This window comes from Chlorocebus sabaeus, chromosome 1, assembly GCF_047675955.1.
Source record: "Chlorocebus sabaeus isolate Y175 chromosome 1, mChlSab1.0.hap1, whole genome shotgun sequence".
NCBI classification, from domain to species: domain Eukaryota; kingdom Metazoa; phylum Chordata; class Mammalia; order Primates; family Cercopithecidae; genus Chlorocebus; species Chlorocebus sabaeus.
The window spans coordinates 51,198,706-51,216,765 of NC_132904.1; the positions used below are offsets into that span (position 1 = coordinate 51,198,706).

Sequence of the window (18,060 nt, forward strand, 5' to 3'; positions counted from 1 at the left end):
AACGGATGGAGAAAAATCTACCAAGCAAAGGGAAAACAAAAAAAGGCCAAGAGTTACTGTTCTAATTTCAGACAAAATAGAGTTTGTCCCATCCAAGTAGTAACAGGCCTAATCTTGCTTAGCTTCCAAGATCAGACAAGATAGGGAGCATTCAGGGTGGTATGTCTGTAGAGTGGACAAAATAGACTTTAAACCAACAATGATCAAAAAGAACAAAGAAGGATACTACATAATGATAAGGGGTTCAATTCAATGAGAAGACTTAATTATCCTAAATATATATGCACTCAACACTGGAGCACCCAGATTCATAAAACAAGTTCTTAGAGACCTGAGAAGAGACTTAGATAAACACGCAATAAAAATGATAGACTTTAACACCCCCACTGGCAGTATTAGAGAAATCACTGGGGCAGAAAACAAACGAACAATATTCAGGACCTAATTCAACACTTGATCAAATGGACCTAACAGATATCTATAGAACACTCCACCCAACAATAACAGAATATACATTCTTTTCATTTGCCAATGGCAGATACTCTAAAATCCACCACATACTCAGCTGTAAAGCAATTCTCAACAAATTCAAAAAACCCCAAATCATACCAACCATATTCTCAGACCACACAGCACAATAAAAATAGAAATCAATACTAAGATCTTGCAAAACCATACAATTACATGGAAATTAAACAACATGCTTCTGAATGACTTTTGGGTAAACAATGAAATTGAGGCAGAAATGAATAAATTCCTTGAAAGTAATGAAAACAAAGATACAACATGCCAGAATCTCTGGGGCACAGCTAACATAGTGTTAAGAGGAAATTTTGTAGCCCTAAATACCCAGATCAAAAAGTTGGAAAGATATTAAATTAACAACCTAACATCACAACTAGAGGAACTAGAAAATCAAGAGCAAACTAACCCCAAAACTAGCACAAGAAAATAAATAACCAAAATCAGAGCTGAACTGAATGAAACTGAGACATGAAAAACCATACAAAAGACCAATGAAAAAAATATTTGGTTGTTTGAAGGAATAAATAAGATTGATAGATCCACACCTAGACTAATAAAGAGAAAAAGAGAATCCAAATAAACCCAATTGGAAATGACAAAGGGGACATTACCACAAACCCCATAGAAATCCATAAAACCCTCAGAGGCTATTTTAAACACCTCTATACACACAAACTAGAAAAGTGGACAAATTCCTGGAAATATATAATCTCCCAAAATTGAATCAGGAAGAAACTGAAATCCTGAGTAAACCAATAACAAGGTTCAAAACTGATTAAATAATAAAAAAAATCTACCAACCAGAAAAAGTCCTGACCAGATTGATTCACAGTCAAATTCTACTAGACACACAAAGAAGAGCTGGTACCAATCCTACTGAAACTGTTGCAAAAAATTGAGGAGGAGAGACTTCTTCTTAACTCATTCTATAAGACCAGCATCACTGTGATATCAAAACCTGGCAGAGATATAATGAAAAAGGAAAACTCAGGTCAATATCCCCAATGAACATAGGCATAAAACTGCTCAACAAAATGCAAGCAAATCGATTTCAGCAGCACACCAAAAAGTTAATCCACATGATCAAGTAGGCTTTACTGCTGGGATGCAAAGTTGGTTTAGCCTATGCCAATTAAGAAATGTGATTCATTGTTTAAACAGAACTAAAAACAAAAATTACATGATCATCTCAATAGATGCAGAAAAGACTTACAATAAAATTTAATATCCCTTCATGTTAAAGCCCCTTAACAAACTAGGCACTGAAGGAACATATCACAAAATAATAAGAGCCATTTATGACAAACTCACAGCCAACATCATACTGAACATGTGTAAGCTGGAAGCATTCCCCTTGAGAACTTGAACAAGATAAGGATGTCCATTCTCACCACTTCCATTCAACGTAATACTGGAAATCCTAGCCAGAGCAATCAGGCAAGAGAAAGAGATAAAAGCCATCCAAATAGGAAGAAAAGAAGTCAAACTATCTCTCTTCATAAACAATATGATCCTGTACCTAGAAAGCTCCATAGTCTCTGCCCAAAGGCTCCTAGAGCTGATAAACAACTTCAGCAAAATTTCAGAATACAAAATCAATTACAAATATTAATATAAAACTTCTATACATGAATAACTTCCAAGGTCAGAGCCAAATCAGGAATGCAATCCCATTCACAATAGCCACACACACCAAAATAAAATAGCTAGGAATATAGTTAACTAGGGAGGTGAAATATCTCTGCAAAGAGAATTACAAAACACTGCAGAAAGAAATCACAGACTACACAAATAAACGGAAAAACATTCCAGGCTCATGAATTCGAAGAATCAATATTGTTAAAATGGCCATATTGCTCAAGGCAATGTACAAATTCAGTGCTATTTCTATCAAATTGCCAGACATTTTTCGTAGAATTAGGAAAAAACTATTCTAAAATTCATATAGAACCAAAACAAGAGCTTGAATAGCCAAAGCAATCCTGAGCAAAAAGAGCAAAGCTGGAAGCATAACACTACCTGACCAGACTTATACTACAAGGCTACAGTAACCAAAACAAGATGGTATTGGTACAAAAATAGACACATAGAACAATTAAACAAATTAGAAAACCCAGAAATAAAGCTGCACACCTACAACCATCTGATCTCTGACAAAGTCAATAAAAACAAGTAATAGAGAAAGGATTGTCTATTCAATAAATGGTCCTGGGATAACTGACTAGGCATATGCAGAAGATTGAAACTGGACTCCTTCCTTTCACCATATACAAAAATTAACTGAGGATTGGTTAAAGACTTAAATGTAAAACCTAAAACTATAAAAGCCCAGGAAGAAAACCTAGGAAAGATCATTTTGGACATAAGACTTGGCAAAGATTTCATGATGAAGACTCCAAAAGCAATTGCAACAAAAACAAAAGTTGTCAAATGGGACTTAATTAAATAAAGAGCTTCTGCACAGCAAAAGAAACTATCAATAGAGTAAATAGACAACCCATAGAATCAGATAAAATATTTGCCAACTATGCACCTCACAAAGGTCTAATATCTAGAATCTATAAGGAACTTAAACAAATTAATAAGCAAAAAACTAGCAACCCCATTAAAAAATGGGCAAAGGACATGAATAGACACTTCTCAAAAGAAGACATATGCACAGCCAACAAGCTTATAAAACAAGCTTATAAAAAATGCTCTACATCACTAATCATCAGAGAAATGCAAATCAAAACCACAATGAGATACCATCTCACATTAGTCAGAATGGTTATTACTAAAAAGTAAAAAAAAAAAAAAAAAAGCAAAAAAAAAAAAAAAAAAACCACAGGTGTTGGTGAGGGTACAGAGAAAAGGGAATTTTTATACACTGCTGCTGGGAATGTAAATTAGTTCAGTCACTGTGGAAAGTAGTTTGGATATTTCTCAAAGAACTAAAAATAGAACAACCACATGTCCCAGCAATCCCATTACTAGATATATACCCAAAGGAAAATAAATTGTTCTACCAAAAAGGCACCTTCACTCATATGTTTATTGCAGTGCTATTCACAATAGCAAAACATGTAAACAACCTAGGCGCCCATCAATGGTGGATTGTGTTTATAAAATGTGATATATATATATACACACAATGGGATACTACACAGTCATAAAAAAAGAATGAAATTATGTCCTTTGCAGGAACATAGATATAGCTGCAGGCCATTATCCTAAGCAAATTAATGCAGGAACAGAAAATCAAACTTTGCATGTTCTCACTTCTAAGTGGGAGCTAAACATTGAGTACATACAGATGCAAAGAAAGAAACAATAGACACCAGGGCCTACTTGAGGTTGGAGGGTAGGAGGAGAGTGAAAATAAAAAACTAACTCTCAGGTACTACATTCATTAACTGGGTGATGAAATAATCTGTATACCAAACCCCTGTAACATGCAATTTACCCATGTAACAAACCTGCACATGTACTCATGATTTTAGAATATACAAAATTATTTGATAAATTGAATTAGGTTAAAATTAAGAAATATAGTTCATGAAAAGACACCATTAGGAGAAAAAGCTTTAGAGTGAAGAAGAGGTGAGAATGACTCCCAGACCAACCACAGCCACTGCATCCTGCGGCCACTGCAACCCATGCCCAGCGCCTACCACCCACCACCATCTCCGACACCATGCCCAAGAAGAAAGGCTAAAGGGGATGCTAAAGGAGTTAAAGCCAAGGTGAAAGACAAACCACAGAGAAGATCTGTGAGGTTGACTGCTTAACCTGCTCCTCCAAAGCCAGGGTCCAAGCCTAAAAAGGGCCCTGCAAAGAATGGAGAGAAGGTACTCAAAGGGAAAAAGGAAAAAGGTGATGCTGGCAAGGAGGGGAATAACCGTGCAGAAAATGGAGAGACCAAAACAGACCAGGCACAGAAAGCTGAAGGCACTGGAGATGCCAAGTGAAGTATGTGCATTTTTTAAAACTGTGCACTCCTGGTGACTGTACAGTTTGAAATATTATTTTTATCATGTTTTACAAAAATGCAAAATTCTGTTTTACTTTTTTTTTAAGTTATGCTGTTAGCACACAGAACACTTGTTTTTGAGGGAAGGGACATATGTCACTTATAGAATGTCTCCAAAGTTGGATTGATGTCGGGAAAACACCTTTCCATTCCAGATTTGACAGACTTCCTTTTGGCTCCCAGGAGGAGGGATTCCATGACTTTGAGACACATGGCCACCTTGGCACAAATATTTTGTGGTATGAAAAAAGAGATTCATTTTTTATGTCATCTTCTCCCTTTCCACCTTTCAACATAGACTTAACTTCCTTAAATCCAGACGCCTGTTGGGACCTGACCCCCAGTCATTGGTTACCAGTGTGTCAGGCAATCTGGACTTTCCAGTGATGCCACTGAGATGGTGCCCTTCAAAAGAGCAGTGGTTCTGTTTCTAGATTGTGGATCTTCAGATAAATTCTGCCATTGTTTTTCCAGTTCCTGAGAGTCAGGGTCGGCTCATGAAAAGTTGTTAAACAACATGCTGAATATGAAATGTCAACTCTCACTCTAAACTTCCCCCATTCAGAGCATCAGATGAAGACTTTATTCTGTTTCACAGTGGCTTTCTAATCTTTGATAATCCATTGAAGAAGGGAGTTTGAAAGTTGTGGTATACTATTAACAATTTCTGCCCATATCCTGCCTGATTGTTTATAGAAAGTATCTTTAATAAAGCTGGATACAGTTTGGCTTGAGAAAAAAAGAGAGAGTAAAAGCTTTGAGAAGATATTATTATATGTGTCTTTCTATGCATAAATTACTGTACCTAATCAAAGCTTTGTATCTGGAATCCATAAAGAATGCCTATACATCAAGAAGAAAAAATTGAAAACTCAATTTTAGAAATGGGCAAGAGAGTTGATCAGGCACTTAAGAGGATATCAAGTGGCCAATACACATTTGAAAAGGTGCACAGTTATTAGAGAAATACAAAGTAAAATCACACTGCAATACTACTTTGCACTCACCAGAACAATGAAAACTAAAAAACAGTGAAAATGCCATTACTGGGAAGTTGTGAAGCAACGGTATCTCTCAAAACACTGCTAGTGGAAATGCATAATGATGCAACTAATTTCAGTCCTTGATATAGGAAATGAATGAATATGCATATCCGAAGACATGTAACAGAATGTTCACAGAACAGTATTCATTATGGCTCAAACCAACTATCACCCAAAAGCTATTGTAGTAGAATGGATAAATAAATTGCAGTATTTCCAGATTGAAGTTACAATGAGATACCATTTCATATCCACTAGCATGGCTATAATCAAAAAGCAAATGTAAACAAGTGTTGGTGAGGATGTAAAGAAACTGGAACCCTCATGCATTGCTAGAGAGCATGTAAAGTGGTGCAGCTGCTTTGGAAAACAGTGTGGCAATTTTTCAAAGGTTAAACATAGAGTTACCATATGGCCAGCTAGTATATGATGTTCACAAAAGTATTTTTCATAGCAGCCAAAAAGCGGAAAAAACTCAAATGTTCATCAGCTGATGCACGGGTAAACAAAATATAATATATTTATACAATGGCATATTATTTATTCATCCATGGAAAAAGAATGGACTGTTGATACACACTACAACACGGATGAACATTGAAAACATTACACTAAGTAAAAGAAGCCAGACACAAAAGGGCATATATTATGATTCCATTTATATGAAATGTCCAGAATAGGCAAATCCATAGAGACAGAAAGTAAGTAAGTGGCTGCCAGGGGCTTGTGGGTGGGAATAGGAATGAGGAATGGCTGCTAATAGTTACAGGGTTTCTTTTTGGGGTAAAAAAAAATGTACTGAAATAGATAATAGTGATTCTTGAACACAAACTTGTGAACATACTAAAAAGCCACTGAATTGTAGACTTTAAAACAGTGCAATTTTTTACAGTATAAATATATATCAATAAAAATAAGTAAGAATTATATGGCCTAAAATGTCAATAGTATTGAAAATTAAGAAATCCTGTCTGGGCCAGGCTCAGTGGCTCATGCCTATAATTCTAGCACTTTGGGAAGTTAAGGTGGGCAGATCACTTGATCTTAGGAGTTCAAGACCAGACTGGGCAACATGGCAAAACCCTGTCTCTACAAAAAAAGTATAAAAATTAGTTATGGATACTGGCATGTGACTGTAGTCCCAGCTACTTGGGAGGCCGAGGTGGGAGAATCACTTGAGCCCAGGAAGGTGAAGCTGCATTGCACCACTGCACTCTAGCCTGGGCGACAGAGTGAGACTCTTTCTCAAAAAAAAAAGAAAAGAAAAGAAAGAAAGAAAAAGGAAACTCTGATTCAAATACATGCTAAATGCAGTCACTTCGCTACAGATAGCTACAAGGTAGACTATAAAACATAGCCTTTAGCTAGGCAGCCATATACTCAGCTAAAAATTTTACTGTTATATATAACAAGGGTTGCCATACTATGGCTAGAGACCAACTTCCACTAGCACCTATTTTTGTAAATGAAGTTATTGGAACAGAGCCTGCCCAATTGTGTATGTATTACATGACCCTCAAAGCCAAAAATAATTACTATCTGTCCCTTCACAGAAAAAGTTTGCTGGATTTGCTTTTAAAAAAAAAACAGAAAGAAGGGCTATTGGGGACAAATAACAATCTCTGACACAATCTCCCGTGACAGAAACAGTCTGAGTTCCACATGGTACATTTCTTGAGTGGTACAGCTCTTTCAATTCACACATAAAAACAATTTTTCACCTAACAACCCATAGCTTCAGTGTGGGAAAGCAGAAACAGTCTCCGTAAGGAGTGCTCCCCTCTGGCCTGAATGTGAAAGCTGACCCACTGATCCATACAAATTTGATTCTCATGGGGAGTATATTTTTACAGGCATTGTCCCCCTATCTTTTATTTAGACTTTGGTCAGGCCTACTCTGGTCCATCAGACATCTTTCAATATCTTTATGCCTCTGTTAAATTGCAGATACAACTAGACATATGTGGGAAGATAACGATCCTAATTCATCTGGCCACACCCCTTTTGCAAATGGGCTGAAGGGTAATGCCACTCATGAACAGAATCTGAACTCTCCAAGATTGCATTTCTATCAATACATCCTATTAGATTTCTTAAAAATGCAAACTACCTTGTTGATTCCTTTTATTAAATTATTTACCCATAACTCAACAAATATTATGTTCCTGGCACTGGCTATAGAAGTGAACAAATTAAATCCCTTTTCTCATTGCACTTATGTTCTAGGGTCTGGAAGGTGGGGGTAAGGGTGCAGAAAATAAATGAATAAGCAAAAACACAGATATTGCTGAGTGAGCGATTGCAGAGCGGAGAGGGGCAAGAGGCTATTCAGATAAGATGGACAGGGAAGGTCATTCTAAGGAGGTGATAAAAGAAGACTCTGCTGAAGTGAGATAGCAGGTCATGTGAGCCAACTGGAAGCATTTCTGGGAGAGGAAACCCAACAGGCACAAATACCATGAGATGGGAACAAGCTTGATGTATTGAAGACCAGCAGGAATGCTGTGGCTGGAATGGAGTAAGCAGAGAAAGAGAAGGAGGAGGCAGGGCTGGAGAGGCAATCAGAGGGCAGATAATGTAGGGACATGGCAAGTCATTTGAGCTCTAAGATAAGGGCAGTGATATAATCTGATTTATATTGTGAAATACTTTGGCCACTATATAGAAGGTAAGGGTGAAAGCAGAAAGACTAGGTAGGTGGTTATTGCAACAGCCAGATGTGGAATGAGGGTGACTAGGGCTGAGAAGACAGTGCGGGAGAAGGTGAGGAATGCCTGGATTTGGAATATATTCTGATGATACAGGTAGCAGAAATTGCACATAGATTAGATGTAGGACATGAGAGCATAAAAGAATTTTTTAAAAAATGACTTCTTCACAGAAACAGAGAAAAAAACAATCCTACAATTTATATGGAACAACAAAAGACCCAGAATAGCCAAAGCTATCCTAAGCAAAAGAACAAAACTAGAGGAATCACAATACCTGACTTCAAATTATACTACAGAACTATAGTAACCAAAACAGCATGCTACTGGCATAAAAACAGACACATAGAGTGACGGAACAGAATAGAGAATCCAGAAACAAATCCACACACCTACTCATTTTCAACAAATGTGCCAAGAACATACATTGGGGAAAAAACCGTCTCATCAACAAATGGTGCTGGGAGAACTGAATATCCGTATGCAGAAGAATAAAACCAGACCCCTACCTTTTGCCATATACAAAAGTCAAATCAAAATGAATTAAACGTTTAAATCTAAAATCTCAAATTATGAAGCTTTGGGGGAAATCTAATCTCCAGGACATTGTTCTGGGCAAAGACTTCTTGAGCAACATCCCACAAGCATAGGTAACCAAAGCAAACAAACAAACGGGATCACATCAAGTTAAAAAGCTTCTGCACAGCAAAGGACACAATCAACAAAGTGAAGACACAAGTGACAGAATGGGAGAACATATTTGCAAACTATCCCTCTGACAAGGGATTAATAGCCAGAATATATAAGGAGCTCAAATAACTCTACAGGAATAATCTGCTAATCTAATTGATCTAATAATCTCATCAAAAATGGGCAAAATATTTGAATAGACATTTCTCAAAAGAAAACATACAGATGACAAACAGGCATATAAAAAGGTGGTCAACATTATTGATCATCAGAGAAGTGCAAATCAAAACTACAATGAGATATCATCTTACTCCAGTTTAAAACAGTTTTTATCCAAAAGATAGGTAATTATAAATGCTGGCAAGGATATGGAGAAAAGGGAGCCCTCATACACTTTTGGTGAGAATGTTAATTAGTACAACCACTATGGAGAACAGTTCAGAGTTTCCTCAGATAAACTAAAAATTGAGCTACCATATGATCCAGGATTCCCACTGCTGGGTATAACCCAAAGGAAAGGAAATCAGTATATCAAAGAGATATCTGCACTCCTATATTTGTTGCAGCACTGTTTATAATAGCTAAGATTTGGAAGCAACCTAAGTGTCCCTCAACAGATGAATGGATGAAGAAAATATGGTACATATACACAATGGAGTACTATTCAGCCATAAAAGAGTGAGATCCAGTCATTTGCAACAACATGGATAGAACTGGAGATCATTATGTTAAGTGAAATAAGCCAGGCAGAAAAACACAAACAGCATGTTCTCACTTATTTGTGTAATAAAAAATCAAATCAATTGAACTCACGGAGATAAAGAGTAGAAGGATGGTTACCAGAGGCCGGGAAGGGTCGTGGATAGTTGAGGGAAAGGTGGGAATGGTTAATGCGTACAAAAAAATGCCTACTATTTGATAGCACAATAGGGTGAGTATACTCAATAATAACTTAATTGCATATTTTTAACTAACTTAAAGAATATAATTGGATTATTTATAATTTAAAAGATAAGTACCTGAGGGGATGGATAACACATTCTCCATGACATGTTTATTTCACATTACATGCCTGTATCAAAACATCTCATGTACCCCATAAATATATATATCTACTATGTACCCACAAAAATTTTAAAAAATAATTTAAAAATTTTTAAAAAGAAAGGATCAAGGATAACTTCAAGTCTGGGGTCTGAACAACTGAATAAATGACTGTGGCATTATCTGAGATGAAGTCTGGAGGAGAAGCAGATTTGGGAGATGGAGGAAACAGAGTCTTACTCTGGATATGCTACATTTGAAATGCCTGTTTGACAAGCTTTAAGCTCAGGGGAGACCTGTAAGCTCGCTAAAGTCATGGGACATTCAGAAAAGAGAGGAGAACAGAATTCTGAGCAGAGGAGAAGAGATGGATGCACAAGTAAGGATTTGTCCATAGATAAGAGAATGGCAATCCCATTCATTGTAATCCAAGGGACAATGGAGTAAATGAATGTAAATGTTAGAGGTTTGGTAAATTTGTGATGGGCAGTTACATGATGATCAGTTGAGAGTAAGAAAAGGGAAGGGGATGTTGAGGATTTGAAGATGGAGAAGGGTGAACATGATTTTCAGAGAACGTAGGGTAACAGCATAAATATACATGGCATAACAATGCTGGCAGGTCTCTGTATATTATGTACAATGATGGGCTTGGTGAAAGCAATTTGGAAGTTAAAAAGATTAAAAGTAATGAGTACAATCAATAATAATTTTCTTTGACTCAATCTTATTCTGGGAATTGGCCCAAGGCAGTAATTGAAAATAAAATAGTAATGCCTGTCAAATGCTGGATATTAAGTTTTATTAGTATCATAAAAAAGTTTTCCCTATATGTTGGGTAATCCAAATGACTGTTTATGTAGTAGCCACTGGGCAATCACTAAGAGACTCCCATTCCTCAAGCATGACGGAGGGAGGGAACTTGGCTCCCTATTCCGTATGACGCTCTTGGCAAGTCCTGTGGCCCATCCTTGGCCTGGGTCCCGTGGATCTCTCTGGCCTCATCTAGCACCAGGGCTCTCTGGCACTTTATGCCCTAGAAATACTGGATGGCTTGTAGTTGGCTTACACATGGTATTTGGTTCACTTCTAGGGCAGCTCAAAGAACTGTGCTCTTATGTGTTCATTACTGGTGCTACATTCTTATCAAAAAGATAAATCCAAGGGACAGAGTAAGATTGTCTAGAAGACAATAGTCTTCTAGGCAATTGTATGTAGATGTTATTTTCTTTGTTCAACCCAAGCCAACCAATTGGAATAGGAACAATGATTCTTTTTAGCCTCAGATATGTCTGTTCCTCATTCTGATGACTAATTTAAAGCAGAATTTCAAACAAAAAGGGCGATTCTTGCAAGAGACCTGCAGTGGTGAGAAGAATGCTAGGGATTTGCATCTTGAGCTCATAACACACCTCAGCTTCCTCAAGAGACAGTATAGTCAGTTGTGAAATCACAGACTGGCTGACAACAGGCTAAATGGGTTTGCATCCTATCTCTACCATTCACTCATAGGGCCTTGAACAACTTCCTGAACCTCTCTGTACGTTCATGTCCTCCTTGTTAGAATAAGGATATAGTAGTACATGCCTCAGAGAGTTGTTCTGAAAATTAAACGAGTTTATCTATCCAAGGTATTTAGAATGGTTTCCTAGCTGTCTCAGTTATACTTACAGGATGTTAAGTTATGGAAGTGATTGAGTAAACACAAGCAAAAGATAATCTCATTGAAGGAGGATTTTAGTTACTTCCTAGAGGAGGGGGCATGCCCTACCATGGGGGCCACATGGGGGAAACATCAGTGTCAGTAAGGAGGCAGAAAAGAGCAAGGGGAAAGCCTAGCCCAGAGCCTTTCTTGGGTTTTCAATGGGAAAACAAGGCAAGGCAGAGGATACAAGTTAGAATGGGCTACTTTGAATAATGTTTGTGGGCTGTGGGTTATAGGATGATCTCTAGCTGTCTAGTACCTGGCCCTGGGTGATTTGGGGCAGGAAGTATTGGCTTGGTATATGAATTAGGTGAAAGAGGAGGTTGGGGATATGGACTTGGGATTGGTGGCCTGCAAATGAGACATATATGTGCAGGCCAGTTGTTTATCATCTATAAAAGTTAGCTGACCCTGGGAGGGGCAGTCTCTTTCTGCCAAGCTAGCCTCCCCCAAAAAAGTCAAAATGTCATAAAATAGAAAATCTGTGATGAATACACTAACCCATGGAAAGTGCTGTATAAGTGATAGCTACTCATATGCAGGGGATACTGAGTCCTGTTAGACATCAAAGACAAGGAAATTTCACATGGGACTGATCAGTGTAAAGAATTGAGTTGCTCTTGTTTTACAGGTGCCAGAAAGTTTAGAAAAACTCCTGTCAAAATTTGTCTGTTGGTTTTCGTCTCCTCTGGTTCTGGAAAACTCCATGTCAACTCCAGTTTCTGAAACAATCTTGGTGACTCTGTGGTCTTAAAAATTATAACTTTTTGTGCCTGTCTACCTGCTGGTTCACATGGAAACCAACTTAGGGATGGGCTTGACCACATTCTTCCTTTGACCATGGCACCAAAGCCTTTACATTAATTAGCACTTTTAAATGTGATAATCCTAAACTAGTACCACTAAACTAGACTAACCAAATAAATAAAAGTATAGAAGTGTGTGTGAGCCAAACATGGTAGTAACATAGGGTATCACGGGGACATGTTGGGGACTTGTAGAAATACAATCGTGAGGTAACAGCTGCATCAGTTCTTCCTGATATCATCTGAAAATGACCCTCAACATTGACCAACAGCTTATTTTATCTGACCTAGTTTTTAGGGCCCAACTTGCCTTCTAGGTTGGTACATGTCTGTCAGATTAGAGCTCTTACAAGGCTACCCTTGACCTCACGCACAAGAAGTTTCATAAACAAGTGAAGAAGTGGTAGAAGTAAAATGAAGATGAATAAATTGGTTTGAGAATTCTGTCAGAAAATATCTGTGGGACTTTATTTATTTATTTATTTATTTAGAGACAGAGTCTTCCTCTGTCTCCCACCCAGACTGGAGTACAGTGGTGCAAAGTCAGCTCACTGCAACCTCCACCTCCTGGGCTCAGGTGATCCTCCTGCCTCAGCTTCCTGAGTAGCTGGGATTAAAAGTGTGTGCCACCATGCCTTACTACTTTTTGTATTTTTAATAGAGACGGGGTTTCACCACGTTGGCCAGGCTGGTCTTGAACTCCTGACCTTGGTCTCCCAAAGTGCTGGCATTATAGGCATGAGCCACTGCAACTGACCAGGACTTTATGGCAATTGATTGGAATACAGGGCATAAGCAGGGGGCAGATGCTGAAATCTAATGACCTTGGGAAATGGGTGTTATCACTAAGAAATGAAGTTAAAAGAAAATTGGTTTGGAGTGTCAAGAGAGTCCATACTGGACATACTGTATTTGAGGTGAAGTGATGTCCAAATAGATTTGTCCTGTAGGAAAGAGGAGGTGTGAGCCTGGGTGAGAAGATGAGGTCAGGGTAGGAATGGTTGTGAAACCTGTGAGCAAGGACTAGGGTAGCCTAGGGCATGTGCCTGGGGTGTGGTGGAGGGAGAGAAGAGCGTACTGGAGAAAACAGAGACCAGGTGGTCAGAAGTAGAAGATCCAGGTGGCATGATCCCAGAGAAGCTGTGGAGGTGAGTTCACAAAGTAAGGAGCAGGCAATTGTGTCTAATGAAGTGCAGAGGTTACATGGGTCAAAGGAAAACTGATCATTGGATGTGGCAACACAGGAGTCCTTGGCAAGAACTGTCTGTATAGTGAGGGAAGGAAGCCACCTCCAACAATTAAAGAAACACTTTATCTGGGTTAGAAAGAAGTGACCAGCGTAGATAACTTAAGTTTCACAAAGAAGAGATGGGTAGACATACCACAGGGGCTCAGCTTATCATTTCTACTTTAAAAGTGTTATATTTGATGGACTCACAGGTATTCTTTTTTTCTTTTTGGAAAGAATGTGAGAGTTCTCCAACTGAAAATTGAACTTTAAGATTAATGCCAAAGTGGTCAAGCACTGTGGCTCATGCCTATAATTCCAACACTTTGGGAGGCCAAGGAGTTCGAGATCAGCCTGGGTAGCGTGGTAAAACCCTGTCTCTACCACAAAAAAATTAGCCTGTCATGGTAGTGCACACCTATAGTCCCAGCTACTCAGGAGGCTGAGATGGGAAGATCACTTGAGCCTAGGAGGCAGAGGTTGCAGTGACTCAAGGTTGTGCTACTGCAGTCCAGCCTGAGCAACAAAGCAAGACTGTGTCAAAAAGAGGGAAGAAGAAAATGAAGAGGAAGAAGAAGAAGAAGAAGAAGAAGAAAAGTGGGAAGAGGAGGAGGAGGAGGAGGAAGGAAAAGAAAGTTTAATTCTATTGTTACTATTCAGCACTGTGTTAACAAAAAGAAGAAAAATCTGTCTGCCCTATGGTAATATCCATCCTCCACAACAAAATTATTACATGGTACATCTGAAAAGAATAACAACACATCTTATGTTGTGCTACTCTTCTGTGTATATTATTGTGCATTATAAAGATAATTTTTTTAAAAAAGAGTAGATTTTCATAAACAAACAGAAGTTTCTGTTAGGCTTTCAAATGCCACCTTCTAAGAGTAACTTCATAGAATTTCATAGTGCAGATTAACAATGATAATGAATACAATTATAACTCACAAGATTCATGTTCAAATGTTATGGTCATATGTGAGACATGTTCCAATTGACTTCTTTGCAGAAACTGACAGGCTAATTCAAAAATTTGTATGGAAATTCAAGGAACTCAGAATAGCTAATCAAAAACAATCTCTAAACAGAGGAATACATTTGGAGGGCTGAAGCTTCCTAATATCGAAACTTTTGACAAAGCTACATTAAACAAGACAGTGTGATCTGGATGTATAGATCAATGAAGTAGAACTATGAGTCCAGAAATAAACTCTCACATTCTATGGTCAGTATATTTCAATAAGAGCCTCAAGACAATTCACTCGGAAAAGACTCATCTTTTCAATAAATGGTGTTGGGACAAATGAATATCCCAATGCGAAAGAATGCATGTGGACCTCTACCTCATATCTTACACAAAAATTTACTAGAAATGAATCAAAAACCTAAGTGTATAAGTTTATAAAATGCTTACAAGAAAAAATAGGTTGTAGATCTTTATGACCTTAGATTAGGCAAAAATTTTTTATATATGAAACTAAGAACACAACCAATTACAGAAAATATTTTAAAATTTCTCTTCCTCTGAATTAAAAATGTTTGTGATTCAAAGGTCACCACTGAGAGTAAAAAAACTACCCCCAAAAGGGGATAAAACATGAAAATCATAAGTTTACTAAGAGACTAGAATCCAGAATATATAAAGGACACTTTCAACTCAATCATAAAAAGACAATTCAATGAAAACATGGGCAAAAACTTTGAATAGATATTTCTTCTTCAGAACAGAAAAGATTTCAATAACATTCTAAACGATGAAAAGTGAATAAGAATGTATTACTGGATGAGAATCCTGGAATAAGCTCCAAGGGGGTGCCATATAACTAGGAGGGAGAGGATCTGCCTGGCAACCTATAAAGGCTCTGAAGTCTGAGAGGGCAGACAGGACTGAGAGCAGGAGTGAGAAATTGACTGAGTAGAGAATTCAGTTAAGGTTAAAATGCATGTGCAAAGGCAGCAGGAAATGTCATACCTACCCTCCTCTGGAGAACCCTGCGGTGGAAGATGGGGGATAGGAAGATTCTTCTCTAAAAAATTAAACACTTTCCATTAACTTTCCTGATGTGGGTTTTTGAAGCATGTGCCTTTTGTGTCCAAGCCACGTGCCCTCAGCCCAGCAAGGATTTTAGTAGCAGCTCTAGTGGGTACTTCCCATGCACAAGTTCTCCCACCTCTCAGTCTCCTTGTGCTTTGTTCAGCCTTAAAGCTTCTCCTGAGGCAAGGGGACATCAGTCCTTCCCTCACAGGGTAGCCAGGAAATATTCCTGAGAGCAAACCTCAGTGGGAGATGGGAATCCACGAAAAAAATGCCCCAGACACTCATCCTGCAGAGCTGGATGCTAAGGCTAATGCTAAGGCTCATTTTATATGGTTCTTCAGAGGCTCCCAGGAGAGACTGAATCTCACTTTTCCTTGTAGTGACTAGCTGAAAAACACATCTCTTCTCAGCAATTTCCATTTATCTGCTCATGGTCTTTATTTCCAGAATCCTCCTTCCTGGGATAAGCCCCTGCACCCAAGTCTGTTTCAGACTTTCCTTGTGGGAAATGTAAATGTTTGTTTAAAAGTGTATAGATCTCTCTCTCTCTCTCTCTCTCTGTCTCTCTATCTCTCTGTCCCTCTCTCTCCTTCCCCCACCCCCATGTGTGTATACACACACACACACACACATAAATATATACATCTGTCCTAGAAAGTACAAGAGACAACTTTCACTACTCAGTAAACCAAATTAACTTTCACACATGTGATTGTGATATGATGTAAAGACTTTGGGGACCTTGGTATTAGAGTGGGGTAAGGAAGCTGACTCTGTCTTCAAACACTGATATAAAGATTCACCCAGGTTCCTTCCAGGGAACTGGACCCTCCAGGCCTTCCCATTACCACAGCAGGTATCAGTAATTTCTTTTTCTTTTTTGTATCAAGTTAAATCTTATGCCAAGAGCAGTGATAAGCCTGATATCAGTCATGTTTCAGGACTCCCTTTCTTTCTTTTTTTTTTTTTGGAGATGGAGTCTCCCTCTATCACCCAGGTTGGAGTGCAGTGGCACGATCTCGGCTCACTGCAACCTCTGCCTCCAGGGTTCAAGCAATTCTCCTGCCTCGGCCTCCTGAGTAGCTGGGACTACAGGCACACGCTGCCACACCCAGCTAATTTTTTGTACTTAGTAGAGACGGGGTTTCACCATGTTGCACAGGTTGGTCTCAAACTCCTGAGCTCAGGCAATCCACTCATCTTGGCCTCCCAAAGTGCTAGGATTACAGGCATGAGCCACCACGCCTGGCCTCTCCCTTCTCTTTCTTTGGGCCTTACCAGGATTCTGCAGGTTCTTCGGGTTCTGGATGAATAAGGTAGAGTTCTCTGGCATTTAGTCTGTTGAGATCATTGCTGAAGATATGTTCAAGGCCAACATCATTTAGTCCTCTCCCTTCTCTTTCTTTGGGCCTTACCAGGATTCTGGAGCTTCTTCAGGTTCTGGATGAATAAGGGAGAGTTCTCTGGCATTTAGTCTGTTGAGATCGTTGCTGAAGATATGTTCAAGGCTCAACATCATTTAGTCCAGGAGTTTTGCCACAGGACGACAGCTCATGAGACCTCATTACACAGAAGGCAGATGGCTTAGTTGTGCCCACTCAACTCCAAGGACCTCTGCCACAGATCCCCAAACCCTGGCACTGAGGGTGCTGCCCTGTTTCAAGGCAGGTACCTTTATCTTCTCAGTGCACTGCATTTGAGTAGTTCTGATTTCTGTCACTTAAAGAAACCCACTTCCCTACTTCTTCACTGGCTGTCTCCCACTTTTTCCTAATCTGACTTTGCAGGGATCTGGCTTTTCCCTCCTCCAACATGAGACAAACACCATGGCTCTCTTTTCCCACTATTTTCTCTCTTTCATAATGGACTTACTAGGTTGTTAAGATGCTCTAGATAAAACAATGAGTACCCTAACTTAACATCCTCAAGAGTATATTCTGGACATAACACTTTCCAGTCTTTAGAAAATTAAAAGCTGGTATTCCTAACTAAGCAGCATGCTGCTTCTAAGTGGCAGAATGCAAATAATACTGTGGAGTATTTACGTAAACATCTGGTTCTGCTTAATGCTAAGTAACTCATCATATTACACTTGTCTTGGCTAAAATGGCCTTCTTAGTGTTTCCTGGTTAATCTAGAGGCTAATTAGGTCTGCATCAGAGAAAAATGGCATGAATACATAATGTGCAAATTACATGAGCATATTTGCAAATGGTGCTCCTAGATACTTGAGAATTGAGAGACTCCTAGTGAAATAATCC

The 18,060-nt window shown here is 38.7% G+C and overlaps 1 pseudogene; it reads left to right on the top strand.

Moving 5' to 3' along the window:
• Positions 1-4,163: 4,163 nt before the first annotated feature.
• Positions 4,164-4,560, top strand: LOC140712197 (non-histone chromosomal protein HMG-17 pseudogene; annotated as a pseudogene).
• Positions 4,561-18,060: the final 13,500 nt, after the last annotated feature.